General features: G+C 39.7%; 1 protein-coding gene across 3 annotated transcripts in view; it reads right to left on the reverse strand.

Annotated features, from left to right (window-relative positions):
• SLC39A10 (solute carrier family 39 member 10) overlaps window positions 1-13,941 on the reverse strand; it is a 145,682-nt gene that overhangs the window by 101,830 nt on the left and 29,911 nt on the right. The window contains exons 2-3 of one of the 3 annotated variants that reach the window (XM_053906770.1): window positions 13,128-13,230; window positions 9,607-9,723 (exon numbers count right to left, since the gene is read on the reverse strand). The exons of 1 other annotated variant lie outside the window; for it this stretch is intronic. The gene's annotated coding sequence lies outside the window, so the exon portion shown is untranslated. The remainder of the gene's footprint in view (window positions 1-9,606; window positions 9,724-13,127; window positions 13,231-13,941) is intronic. One more of the 3 variants, XM_019428314.2, reaches the window with a different exon arrangement.

A 13,941-nucleotide genomic window follows, 5' to 3' on the forward strand; every position in this document is an offset into this window, starting at 1 on the left:
TGAAACAATGTCTTGAGAAGTATCATGTCAGGGGTGCTTGGGTGGCTCAGTCAGTTGAGCATCTGACCTCAGCTCGGGTCATGATCTCTTGGTCAGTGGGTTTGAGCCCTACGTTGGGCTTTTGTACTGACACCTCACAGCCTGGAGACTGCTTTGGAGTTTGTGTCTCCCTTGCTCTCTGCCCCTCCCCTACTTACGCTCTGTCTCTCTCTCTCTCAAAAATAAATAAACAATAAAAAAAAATTTTTTTTAAAAAGTATCACGTCAGATTGGCCATGTCTACCATGAAAGGGTGGTGATTAGGGCAGCAGTCATGTAATATCCATGTGGCTACAGAGATTAACTATTTAAATTTCCCTAACCCTTCACTTGCTTATCCCTAGAACTGGTCTCCCAGACTTGAGTCTTGCTTCCCTTTCTCAAGGTTCTCATAGTTATATTTTTAAAAAAATAAATGGGGTGCCTGAGTGGCTCAGTCAGTTGAGCCTCTGACCTCAGCTCAGGTCATGATCTCACAGCTCGTGAGTTCGAGCCCCACATTGGGCTCTGTGCTGATGGCTCAGAGCCTGGAGTCTGCTTCAGATTCTGTGCCTCCCTCTCTCTCTACCCCTAAACTGCTCACAGTCTGTCTCTGTCTCTCTCAAAAATAAATAAACATTAAAAAATTTAATAAATGACATTTTGACAGCAAATGGGCATACAAAAACAATCAAATGAATACCTTATATCATATGCCAAGTGTATATGAAAAATCAAAGACTTGACTATAAAAAAGCAGAGCTACAACTGTTCTAGAATGAAACCTAGAAGAATTTATTTATAGTCTTGGAATGGTTTAGGCCACTCAAACTATGACTTAAAATCCTGAAATCATAGAAAAGATTAATAAGGTTAACTCTGTCAAAATCAAAATCAACTACAAGATAAAAACAAACAGGTAAAACAAACAACTAACAAACAAAACCTTCACAACACTATAAACAAATACAAAAGACTGGGAGAATTAATAGTAACTCACATCAAAAAAAGTATAAAATCTTTAATACATAAACAGCTTTTAGAAATCAATAATAAAGTTACCAACAACCCAATATAAAAATGGGCAAAGAGTATGAATACAAGAAGTTTAGGAGCACCTGGCTGTCTCAGTCAGTAGAACATGTGACTGTTGATCTCAGGTTTGTGTGAGTCCCATGGTGGGTGTAGAGATTACTTTAAAGTAAAATCTTGGGGCGCCTGGGTGGCTCAGTCTGTTAAGTGTCCAACTTCAGCTCGGGTCATGATCTCACAGTCTGAGTTCGAGCCTCACATCGGGCTCTAAGCTATAAGCACAGAGCCTGCTTTGGATTCTGTGTCCCTCTCTCTTCCCCTCACCCAGTCACACACACTCTCTCTCCCTCTCTCTCTGTCAAAAGTAAACATTAAAGAAAAAATAAATAAAGTAAAATTTTTAGGGGCACCGGGTGGCTCAGTTTGTTAAGCTCCGATTTCAGTTCAGGTCATGATCTCATGGTTCTCGAGTTTGAGTCCCGCACCACGCTATCTGTTGTCAGCACAGAGCCTGCTTCAGATCCTCTGTCCTCCTTTCTCTCTGCCCCTTCTCTGCTTGTGTTCTCTCTCTCTCTCTCTCAAAAATAAACATTTAAAAAAATCTTTAAAAATAATAGGAAGTTTAGAGATAAAAAATGTATAAATAACTTAAACATATCAAAAGATGTTCAACTTCACTCATAAGAGAGACCCAAACTAAAATTATTAAGATATCTTTATTGGTACCTAGATCTAAACAAATATCCAAAAAGTTGATAACACACTATTGAGGATGTAATAGAGAAAGGGGCTCTTGTATATTTCTAGTGAGAATGTAAAATAAAATACTAAAACAAAAAATAAAACACTTATGGAAGGCAATCTCACAATATCTCTCAAAATTACAAATGCATATGCTCATGACTCAGCTGTTTCTCTTCTGGCAAATGATCTTCCAGGATATACTTTCACATGTGAAAAATGTCTAAAGTTCAAGATTATTCATTGTGGCCTTGTTTGCAATAGTAAAATACTGTAAGCAAGCCAACTATCGGGGACATACCACTTAAAAGAGCTACGTAATAGAATACTGTTCAGCTTTAAAACAAGTTTTCCCAGGGGTGCCTGGGTGGCTCGGTCGGTTAAGCGTCCAACTTCAGCTCAGGTCATGATCTCACGGTCTGTGAGTTTGAGTCCCATTGGGCTCTGTGCTGACAGCTCAGAGCCTGGAGCCTGCTTCGGATTCTGTGTCTCCTCTCTCTGTCTCTCTCCCACTCACGCTCTGTCTCTCTAAAAAAACAAGTTTTCCCTTACGAAAGAGTAAGGAAATGAAAATAAATAAATAAATTATAAAGGCTGGGGGGAGCATTGTTCAGAGGTGAAAATTCAGTGTTTACTATGTATTTACTTGAACATACTTAAAGAGACTAAAAGGATACACAAGAAACTGATAGTTGTTACCTCACTGGGGACCTGGGTACATGGAGAATAAGGATAGGAAGATTTTGACTGAAAACAAATTAACTTCTAAAATTATGCAAATGCTCCAGTTTTCTTTGTCTTGAATGTGCTTCACCCTTATTCCCCACCTTCACCTACTTATAGATTTCTTCAGATCTCAATCATTTCCTCAAGAAGACTTTCTTTCCAATCTGGAATCATTTAGATTCTCTCATCTTGGTTGAACTCTTACATTTGTCTTTGTAAATCATTTGTGCATATCGGTCTCCCTCATTGGAGGGTGAAGCTCCTAGAAGGGGGAGGGAACGTGTTTGGCGTGCCTCACCAGAGCCTGGCCCGCTTGGCACACCAGCTCTATGGGAATGCTTGCTGGATGAAGAAATGCATGCTCAGGGCACTGTGTGAGACCACTGGTTGGGAAACTACAGGGAAAATATAAAAGAGGTGAGACAAGGTCTACCTTCAGGTAGTTTATCAACTAGGAGGTTTAGATAAATACACATATAATTATAAGGCTGAATGTTGTCATTGCCTTAGGAGTTACAAATAAAGTCGCATGGGATTTAGAGCAAGGTGAGTGCCAAAATAATTTTTTAAATGTGTTAACTGTGTGAAAAAGGCAGTAGTATTTGAAAAAGCACTTTGAAAGACTGATAAGATTTCCTCAAGAAAGGGAAGAGCATTTAATTCAGAAAAACAAATGCTGGGGCGCTTGGGTGGCTCAGTTAGTTTAGCATCAGGCTCTTGATTTCTGCTCAAGTCATGATCTCACAGTTTGTGGGTTCAAGCCCCACAATGGGCTCTACACTGACGGTGCAGAGCCTGCTTGGGATTCTCTCTCTCCCTCTCTCTCTCTGCCCTTCACCCAATCTCGCTCTTTCTCTCTCTCTCAAAATAAGTAAACTTTAGAAAAAAGGAAGAAAGAAAGAAGGAAGGAAAGAAAGAAAGGAAAAGAGGGAAGATGGAAAGAAGGAAAACAAATGCTTACAGGGACCAGGACCAGACAGTTGATACATGTAAGTAAATGCATTTCCAAGTAGAAACTGATGAAAAACCAGATCTGGAGTTTCTTAAACTTAGCTGAGTATTAGCATTACTTGGGAGCTTAAAAAAGTCTCCATGCTTAGGCCAAAACTCAAGGCCAATTCGATGAGAAACCTGGAATGGGGTTGGGGAAGAGTGTATAGGAGGATGATATAGAGGTGAAACCCAAGGATTTGCAGGGTTTTTTTTCCAAATGTTTTTTAACATTTATTTATTTTTTGAGAGACAGAGAGAGAGAGAGACAGAGTGTGAGCGGGGGAGAGGCAGAGAGAGGGAGACACAGAATCTGAAACAGGCTCCAGGCTCTGAGCTGTCAGCACAGAGCCCGACGCGGGGCTCGAGCTCACAGACCGAGAGATCATGACCTGGGCCCAAGTCGGATGCTTAACCGACTGAGCCACCCAGGCGCCCCCCAAGGATTTGCAGCTTAAAAAAAACTGCCTAGGTGATACAAATGTAGACCAGTGGCATTCACATCACCTGTGACTTGCTAAAAATGCAGATTACTAGGTCCCACCCTGGACTTACAGAATCAGAACTGCATTGTGACAACCTCTCCAGTGATAGCCATATACACTATAAATTTGGCGAAGTCCTGCTCTAGAGAGCTTTGTTCTCTTCCGAAGGAGTGGTCACTCATTGGTTAGTAGCGGAGAGAATACAGACACCGTAGTGTCTCGTTTCTCGTGTATACCACAGGCAAGGACAAATAACTGATAACAGGTTGAAGCCGTCAGAAGACACAGCCGATATGTTGTGCACCGGAAAACAATGTGATATTATGTGTCAACTACACTTTAATTAAAAAAGCCACAAATGCCTGGGGCCTCCCGGTTTGCTAGAGATGGAATGGTGAAATCAGTGGAGTTTGTCTGAAGCTTAGGCTGTTTTAACCAGAAGTGTTTTTAATGTGGATTTTTGGTATTTATTTTAAAAATGTTTCTTGAGCAGCTAAAGCATCTGCGACAACAATATCACGTGGCCAAGTTCAACACGTAACAATGCTCTCATTTGGGGGTATAGAGGGCCTGGAGCACCACCAGCTCGGCAATCCTCCTTCCCAACTCCTGTAAGCAAAATTTAAAGGGTATATTGGAAATAAAGCTACAAGGCGTTGGAGGGCTTGGGATGATTATTTAAGTAAATTAGGCCAAGCTTACTTACTTAAATTTGGCAATGTCAAGTCCCTCGGTATTTTAAAAGTCAGAATTATAACTGCAATACTAACAGAAAAAGCAAGCTGGCTCCCTCATGGTCGGTTGCAGATACCATTGGCATGAAGGAAACAGTTGAAGACTTTCATCCAACAAATAGTTATCGAGCTCCTGCTCGTGTACCAGTGCTATTTTGGGTCCTTTACCTTCATCCCTTCTGTGGTAGCCTAGACCGCCAGCCTCCTGGAAAATGAATGTCATTACTCCTAGAATAAATGATCTCACAGGATCAAAGTGTGGATGAGTCAGAGCAGTCCATGGTTCCAGCCAGAGACTGCTGGCAGTTCAGCAGCAGTGTCCTTGAATACGAAGGACCCTGAGATGGGAGATCAGAGATCAGGGGCAGAACAAAGGAGAAAGGGAAGTTCACAGCAGGTGAAGATACACCCTAGAAGGTCTCTCTACATTGCTAAAGAGTTTGACAACAGTTCTACAATTTTAAATGGCAATCCTAGGGCATAGCTTTCAAAGTATCAGCAACCATTTTCTCGGGCTCCCACAACCTTTATCTGTTATTCCTTTTCAAGTTAAGTTGTTGCACTGAGTAATGCTTTTATCTGTCTCTGCAAAAATATTATGAAAAAAAGCACTTCGCTGGATAAATGTACAAAATTAACTGCAAATAAAAAAATCAGTCTAACGTTTTAAATTGTTGAGCTTTCACTGCACTGCCACATGCACAGGTACTTCTGAAACACACTAGGCATTTCTGTAAACCATCCACAAAAGCAACACTCAAAAACTTCACAAAATGGGTTTTTGTAAGGAGTTTTTTGATAGCTTTTGTTAAAAAGAAATTTCTAAGCACTTTCAAAATTTTAGATGCTCAAAGAACATAATCACTGAGGACAGCTGTACTATTCCTTTATAATTCTAGAGAGCACGCATTTATTTTGTTTTGATACGAAGCTCACATTTGTTTTTAAGATGTAAGCAAGCCTAGTAACAAAGCAAAAGAGAAACAATGTAATGTATGAGAAAAGACACAGACGTGACAAAAAGGAAAAAAAATCTCCTTTTGAGCTAAAAAGAAAGAGAAAAAAAATAACAATCATCAAAGAGGAAGAAAGACATCTCTCAACAAGAAGGGAACATTTCCCCAGCAATGAGCTCTGGGGGGCTTTGAGGGTGGGGTGGAGAAACAGAAGGTACCAGGTGACAAAGTATTGTTTATGGTCCCTTCAAACAGAACTTTGATTTATATAACAAATCAATCCACTTACAGGACGTGCTTAACTTCACCTGCTGGGAGGTAAGTTCAGTCCCTTTCTCCTTCTTTGAATGAATGGGGAAGGCTTTCGGCTCACCCTCTGCCTCACCCCAGGAATGTGTGCTATCTACAGTTGTTTTGAAACCCGCAGCACTTAAAGGAGCTGTATCAACAGGTTTCTCCTTCTCCCTAACATTGAGCCAATTGTAAATGCTGAATAAGAATCTCGAACAAATTAAACACTATCATAGGAATTCAAAACCATCTCTAGCTAGAGTGGTTTTTAAAAAAAATAGAATCACAATTTATCACTTCAGCCTTTTTTGAGCCCAGAACCAAAGGGCTAACAAAGGGCTATTTCCTGACAGCTTAATACAAAGCACCTTTTAAGGAAAGCCTGAAAGTTGGCCTGGGAATGTGTGTTAGGGCAGAGAACTCTTTCCCAGATGGACGCTAATGTGGTTTTCAAGAAATCTCAGGAGACTCCAAAATATCCTTCCAAGCAATGTAATAAATGCCAAGCCTTTTATATACTTATTATCTAATGCATTTCTATGGCCACTGCCCTTCAACACAAATATTTATCTTTTCTCTCTCAGCTTTGGCCCCTATACTTTCCATCCTGTCTTTAAATAAAACTACTTCCAACCCATGAGCGGTGAGGTAAAACACTCATCATAGAAGCTTCACTCATCCTAGCCCTAAATACTACAGGAGGAAAAAAAAAATCACAGGCAAATTCTAACCATACTTTAAACTTCTACCTATAATTGCTAAAAAGAGGAAATTGAGAAGTCATTTGCATTTTTTTCTTACATTAACTCTTTTTGGTTAAAGGGTTGATGTCCAGAACTTGGCTTGCCATGCTTGCACAGCTATGTGTCACTATTTTAATGTCATTTGCAATTTATTGTACAATAAACACCAAGTGGTTACTCTTATGAGGGTCTATGAGATGAGATTTATCATGAAGCCTCTCAGACTTCATTTGGCATAAACTTAATTGAAAATGATTATAGGGATGCCTGGGTGGCTCAGTCAGTTAAGCGTTCAACTCCTGATTTCATCTCGGGTCATGGTCTCACGGTTAATGGGTTCAAGCCCCGCGTCAGGCTCTGTGCTGAGTGGAGCCTGGTTAGGATTCTCTATCCGCCTGCCTCTCTTTCTCTCTCTCTCTCTCTCTCTCTCTCTCTCATAAATAAATAAATAAAATTTTCTTTTTTAAAAAGAAAATGATTATAATCTGATTTCAAATATTAATCGATGATGTTATAAAGAATGTGTATATTTCCCCATGACTAAACAAGAACACAATTGAAAATAAGTCAACATTCCCCAAATGAGCAACAAACATACAATAAAAGAAAATTATTCTTTAAGATTTTACTTAAAAATTTTTTTTTTGTATTTTGGGTGCCTGGGTGGCTCAGTCAGTTAAGCATCCAACTTCGGCTCAGGTCATGATCTGGTGGTTTGTGAGTGTGAGTCCCACATCAGGGTCAGTCAGTGCAGAGCGCGCTTCAGACCCTCTGTCTCGCTCAAAAATAAATATTACAATTTTTTATTTTTTTATTTTTAAGTAATCTCTACACCTAACATAGGGCTCAAACTCACGACTTTGAGATTAAGAGTCACACGCTCCACCAACTGAGCCAGCCAGGCATCCCTAAAAAACTTTTAGTCTTAACGATAGAAATTAAAGTCTCTATAATAAACTGTGGAGCAAATAATTTGCTAATTACCATGGACTGATTACTTTAATTGACCAGTTTCTTAGATGATCTGTATATCAAAATTTTAAAACAGGGATAGGTTAGGAAATTGTCTAGATAATTTATTAATGTAGATTCTAGGGCTTAAAGGAACAAACTTCAGTGTCTCATGACTTTCCACATTTGAGGAAGCAAATTAAGTAACAGCGAAAGTGGAAACATCTAGGGGAAGTGGAATAAGGCATCGAGGATAAGAGTCAGCAATGAAGACTGCAGGCAACAATGCTCAAAACGGTATATTTAAAAATGCATTTCATTGCTTGCCTCAGCCTCCCTGGGATTTGTTCAAGAGTTCGGATTCTTCATAAAGTTAAAAAAAAAAAAAAAAACTTTTAGGAAAAATACTCAGTCAACTAAACTTCCTAGTGAAGTTGGCCCTGAAGCTTGCACTTGACACTGTGATTTTATCACTTCCTTTTTTTAAAAATTTTTTTAACATGTATTCATTTTTAAGAGACATAGCACGAGTGGTGGAGGGCAGAGAGAGAGGGAAACACCGAATCCGAAGCAGGCTCCAGGCTCTGAGCTGTCAGCACAGAGCCTGATGCGGGATTCGAACCCACGAATCGTGAGATCATGACCTAAGCTGAAGTCAGACGCTCAACCGACTGAGTCACCCAGGCGCCCCAGATTTTATCACTTCTTAAAGGGATATGACAAAGCTCTTTAAATATTTCCAGAGGACATGGAGTATTTCCAAGAGTGAAGTAAAGAATCATGTATCATGTAAGCATTACTTATTTAGCTCTTAGAAATTAAGATGATCAGATACCTCTATAAAATGAGAATTATGAGTTAAAGATCATGCCTATACATTTCCTCCCTTCTTCCCTTGGCTCCCTTCCCTCCTTCTATCCTCTCACCTCCCTCCCTCCCTCCCTTTCTGTCTGTCTGTCTCTGTCTCTCCTTCTCTCTCTCTCAAATTTGGGCAACAAAGGATTTTTATCTTCCTTTGAATTCTGGTGCCCAAGTAAGCTGAAGAACTAACATGAGGCAAAACTAACTGGATGTGTGGAGACCCTCTCCACAATTCTATTCACCACATTTCCACAGGGAGGGGCCTGGAAGAAATGAAGAATGCACAGTGGGAGGGGCGCCTGACTGGCTGTCCGTAGAGCATGCAACTCAGTTTGGGGTTGTAAATTCAAGCCTCATGTTGGGTGGAGAGATTACTTAAAAATAATATCTTAAAAAAATGCATAGTGAGATCTCAAGGCAGATTTACTTAAACAGCCAAATAATGAAAACAATTATTCATCGCTGGGGAAGAATAAATTGTGTTATAGTCACACAATAGAATACTACACAACAAAACCACTAACAACAGGGGTGCCTGGCTGGCTCAGGAAAAATGGAAAAATGGAAAAATGAGCAAACTGCGTTTCTTCTTTTTAAGTTTATCTGTTTTGAGAGAGAGAGAGGGAGAGCACATGCACGAGTCGGGGAGGGGCAGAGAGAGAGGGAGAGAAAGTGAGACTCCCAAGCAGGCTGCTCACTACCAGTGCAGAGCCCGATGTGGGGCTTGAACTCACCAACTGTGAGATCACGACCTGAGCTGAAGTTGGGCGCTTAACTGACTGAGCCACCCAAGTGCTCCAAACTGCTTTTCTTTCAACCTTCCCTCTCTCATTAGGCGTGGAATGTGGAGACAGCAGGGGAATTAAAGAATGAGGAAGACTCTCCAAATAACTTGTAGGGTTTGGGGACTTCAGTTAAGTTTTAGAGTTTCTTGATTAGGGAGACCCTTCCGTTTTCCCCTTCTTTGTAGGATGTGCCCTGATTATTTTTGAGGGACACAGTTGCAAGGAGTGATCAGGTGAGCAGAGTTGAGTGTCTGGCTTTCAGGTAGAGAATTAAAGTTGGGTCTCAAGTTTACTTTATCGCTTGTTCCACATGGTTCGTTCAACAGCATGGGGAAGGAGGGAGGGCTGAGGCATAAGTGCTGTCCAGGGATGGAAGGTGTGCTGGTGAGAGGACGTGCCTTTTGTTCTCTCTGCAGAAAACCACAAAAAGGATTCCAAAGATTGGGAGCAGAGGGCTGAGATATACCAATATTTATTTCTAGTCACAGTCTCTTGGTGTAATTTATGTGCTCTTCTTTTTTACAGAATCCTGGCAAAACAAATCCCTATCTCCTTAGCTGTTTTTCTTTTCTCCGGGCCTTTTAGAAACACTGTGAATCCATTTTTCCTGTTCTCCTTCCCCTGGACACCTCTCAGCCCTGGCAGATCATTTCTAACAGCAGAGGCTGTGACTGGTAATGAATGTGTGGAAGGATTGGGGCCTGGCTCTTGACCTTCATGTTCTGGCATTCCTATATTGTCTCTTGAATTTTTAACAGCTCAATTGCTGCCTCATTCGCCACCCAAAGTACTGCCAGTTAGAATCTGGCTGCATTTATGAAATTATTTTAAAGTTAAATTATTTAATTATTTTAAAATAACACTAGATAAAAATTAATGGAGACAATTATAGAAATGCTGAAGCTGAACTCTTCATTTAAGTAATATATGTGGGGTGGGGGGAGGCTACTAAAAATTTAGGGCTAATCTCTGTGCTAGGCATTTTATTTATTTATTTATTTATTTATTTATTTATTTATTTATTTATTTATTTCTTCCCATCCCCCCCATCCACCTCCTCTGATAGGCGCTTTATATGCATTATGATGTTTACCCCATGAAACCTCTGTAAGCTTGTAAGCTAAAAATTAGTATTCCTGTTTTAAAAGTGAATTCTCGGGGCCCCTGAGTGGCTCAGTCGGCTAAGCATCCAACTTGGGCTCAGGTCATGATCTTGCAGTTTGTGGGTTTGAGCCCCGCATCGGGATTCCCTCTCTCCCCCTCTCTCTTTGCCCCTCTCTGTTCATGCCTTCTCTTTTTCTCTCTCTCTCTCTCAAAATAAATAAATAAACTTAAAAAAAAAAGTAAACTCTCAGATTTAAAGGATCAGAAATACTACGTGTGCCAGGGTAAAAGCCCAGGTCCATCTAACTCCAAAGTCATTTTATCTCACCACTGCTTAGGCAAGGTGCTTACTCAACATATGCAGAGCTTAAATATTCTTTCATCTTATGAAAAAAACAGATTTGGTAAATTAAATCTGCTAAACTAGACAGTAATCTCCTTGAGGGCAAAGGCTGGTTACCTATCTTTTTGTGTGGCTTAGAACGGTACCTCAATGTGTTAGGTGCATACTTCCAAATAGGTGCACAGGAGAAAAAAATTGTTTTTCTTAAAACAATTACATACACACTACATACTTTTTCAAAGCATGTGTAAGTATCTACATTACATTAATAGATTCACATACCTGAAGAAAAAATAAAATTTACTCATCTAAATAAAATGTGAGGTCAATGAAAAGGATAGTTTAAATGCCAAATATAACATAACCAAACAAGTTAAAAACGTGGGTACTGGGGCCCCTGGGTGGCTCAGTTGGTTGAGCATCTATCTGTCCCTCGATTTCAGCTCAGGTCATGATCTCGTGGTTCGTGACTGTGAGCCTCGTATGGGGCTCTGTTCTAAGAGCACAGAGCCTACTTGGGATTCTCTCTCCCTCTCTCTCTGCCCCTCCCTGCTTGTGCTCTCTTTCTCAAAAATAAATAAATAAACATTAAAAAAAAACAAACTTGGGTACTGAACTACATTTCCAGATTTTTTTTTTAGTATTTATTTATTTTGAAAGAGAGTTAGAGAGCAAGCATGGGAGAGGCAGAGGGAGGAGGAGAGAGAGAATCCCAAGCAGGCTCTGTGCTGTCAGCGCAGAGCCCAACATGGGGCTCAATCCCACAAACCCATGAGATCATGGCCTGAGCCAAAACCCGAGAGTCAGATGCTTAACCTACGGAGCCACCCAGGTGCCCCACATTTACAGATCTTTTAAGCTCTAAAGGCACATTGGCTAATATTTCTGTTATTCCAGGATTAGCAAGCAAGTATAAAACCTTTCACGGTATAACTGACCCTAAACGTGGAATCACTGAAAGGAAAGAACATACAAATACAAGCTCTCCCCCTAATACAAGATGGAACCTACTGGAGCAGACTGAAACCCAGCTGTTAATAGAATTACACTGCTATGATCAGTTCTTTATACCAAAGCATCTGAAAGCTGACTGAATACTTTTTCTTTACAGGACTTCTCTCCCTCCATTTCATTTTAGTTTCTCTATGTGGAAAGAAAGCACACAGCTAGACTTTTAATTCTCAATTCCTTATTTTTTTCTGAAATGGTAGCCTGAAATTAGTGTATTGCCTTTTAAATTAAGCCATAATTTGTTTCTGAAAGAACTGTACCATATCTTTGGTGTGCTGTGTTATTTACTTTTTACGAGTAACTAAGTTTGCCAAATGTTGAGTTCTTCAGAATTTAAAGTCTTGTTTTGTTTTTTGTTTTTTTTTTTTTCTTTCATAGAATAAAAGGACTTCTTTCAATATGGAGGCTTATTTGGCTTCCAGGTAGAGTTACTCAGGTTTTCCAGTTTGTGGCTGTTGTGTTTCTGCTTCAGAATTCTCTAGGATGAGTTTCCCTGTGAACCTAAACACACCCGTAAGTAATCATTTAGTCTCTACTAACTCTCAACATGTCTGGTTAGGTCCGTTTCTGAGATTATAAGAAAAAAAAACACAACACAGTTATTTCTTTCTTTCTAGATTTGTCTCCCTTATTTTCTTCGTGTTACTTATTACAGTTAATGGACATTCCTGAAATTTTAATTATATATACCTATGCACTATAAATGTTTTCTTCATTATTCCAAAATGTTTACTGTTTATTTTTGTGGCTCTCCGTGCATTTTTGAGAGCCATTGTCTGCCAAAAGGAATGTCTACATTGGCTCATTTTTTTTTTAGCCAAATACCTCTTTTCAATCATTTTGGGTTATTTTTGACAGCAATCTCTAATGCATTCCTGCATAAAATCCCTTGCCCACATTATGTCCTTAAAGTAATGTCTTTGCAAGTAAATCTCCCTCCTATACCTGCTTCTCCATTTTTAATGCTTTCCGTAACGTCAGCATTCTTTTGATTTTAATTCACGTTTTTTATTCCTTTGTATGAATTTATACATTTCTTCCTTTTGACTGGTATCCGCTTTATTCTATTTTAAAGTCTTTAGTTTTTACTTTTAGTCCCCATTAAGTTCCCTGGTGATGTCAATTCATGAATACACCAAAGGTTTATGGCATGGCACACTCCCAGAATGTGAAGCTTCCTGGTTGGGGAGGGGGGGTGAGGGGAGCATATCTGTCACTCATGTACTGATCCCAGTACTACTGAAGACACTGTTACCCAAAAATGAAATATTAAAGTAAATGTCTGTCTAGCCAATAACATACACTTTGCTAAGTAACTATACCATTTTTTTTAAATGGTAAATAAATGAAACTTACCCTTTAAAGAAGATTTCAGTAGATGATTTGGGATCCTTCCCTCTTTATTTCAGCTCAATCCAATTCAGATAAATTCTAGAAGCCTGTCAGGTCTGTCCAGAGGCTGTGGAGACCACAAACGCAAAAATAAAACAAGTCCCTCCTCCTAAATTTACATTCACTTAGATCAGTTGGAGTGCTAGGGTTTTCAAATCCCAAGCTTTATATAAGGTCTTTCCCTTGATGAATGTGTAGTAACTGTTTTCCCCAGCCAGTGAGGATCTTAGGTTTCCCCCTTTTAAAGCTTTAGGTTGTACTTCAACTATTCTTTTTATGTTGCATAACCCTCAGGGGTTTATATCCGACTGCCATACTTAATGTATTTTAATTCTGCCTTGTGATGATCTATATATGCTTCCATGAGCTCATCTTTCCCTTAGGACTTACACAGGTAGCAGAGATTCAACTGGCATTCTTTACTACTTCCTGGCAACTGCAGGTCTGACTTCATGGGTACCTTTATTTTTGCTCTTGCCATCCAAAAGTGTCAGAGAGAGTGTGATTACTCGATTAAATAAATAAAACAAGGTCTTTTGGACAGATCCTATCATAACACCACGACTGTGGTAAACTGGCAACACACACATCCTGTCTTTTCCCCTTCTAATGTGTTCATTCCCATGAGTTATCCCTTTAAAATCTGGAAAGGTTTGTATTTTTTCACAGCTTACGTTCTGCCTCATCCTACCAAAGTATATGCCTCTATCTTATTGTCCCTAGATGGAAAATACAGTTTACATTTGAAGAGAAAGAAAAGTATTCACCCTTCCATTTC

The sequence above is a fragment of the Panthera pardus genome, unplaced genomic scaffold (assembly GCF_024362965.1).
Source record: "Panthera pardus isolate Hobbes unplaced genomic scaffold, ASM2436296v1 HiC_scaffold_10, whole genome shotgun sequence".
Lineage (NCBI taxonomy): Eukaryota > Metazoa > Chordata > Mammalia > Carnivora > Felidae > Panthera > Panthera pardus.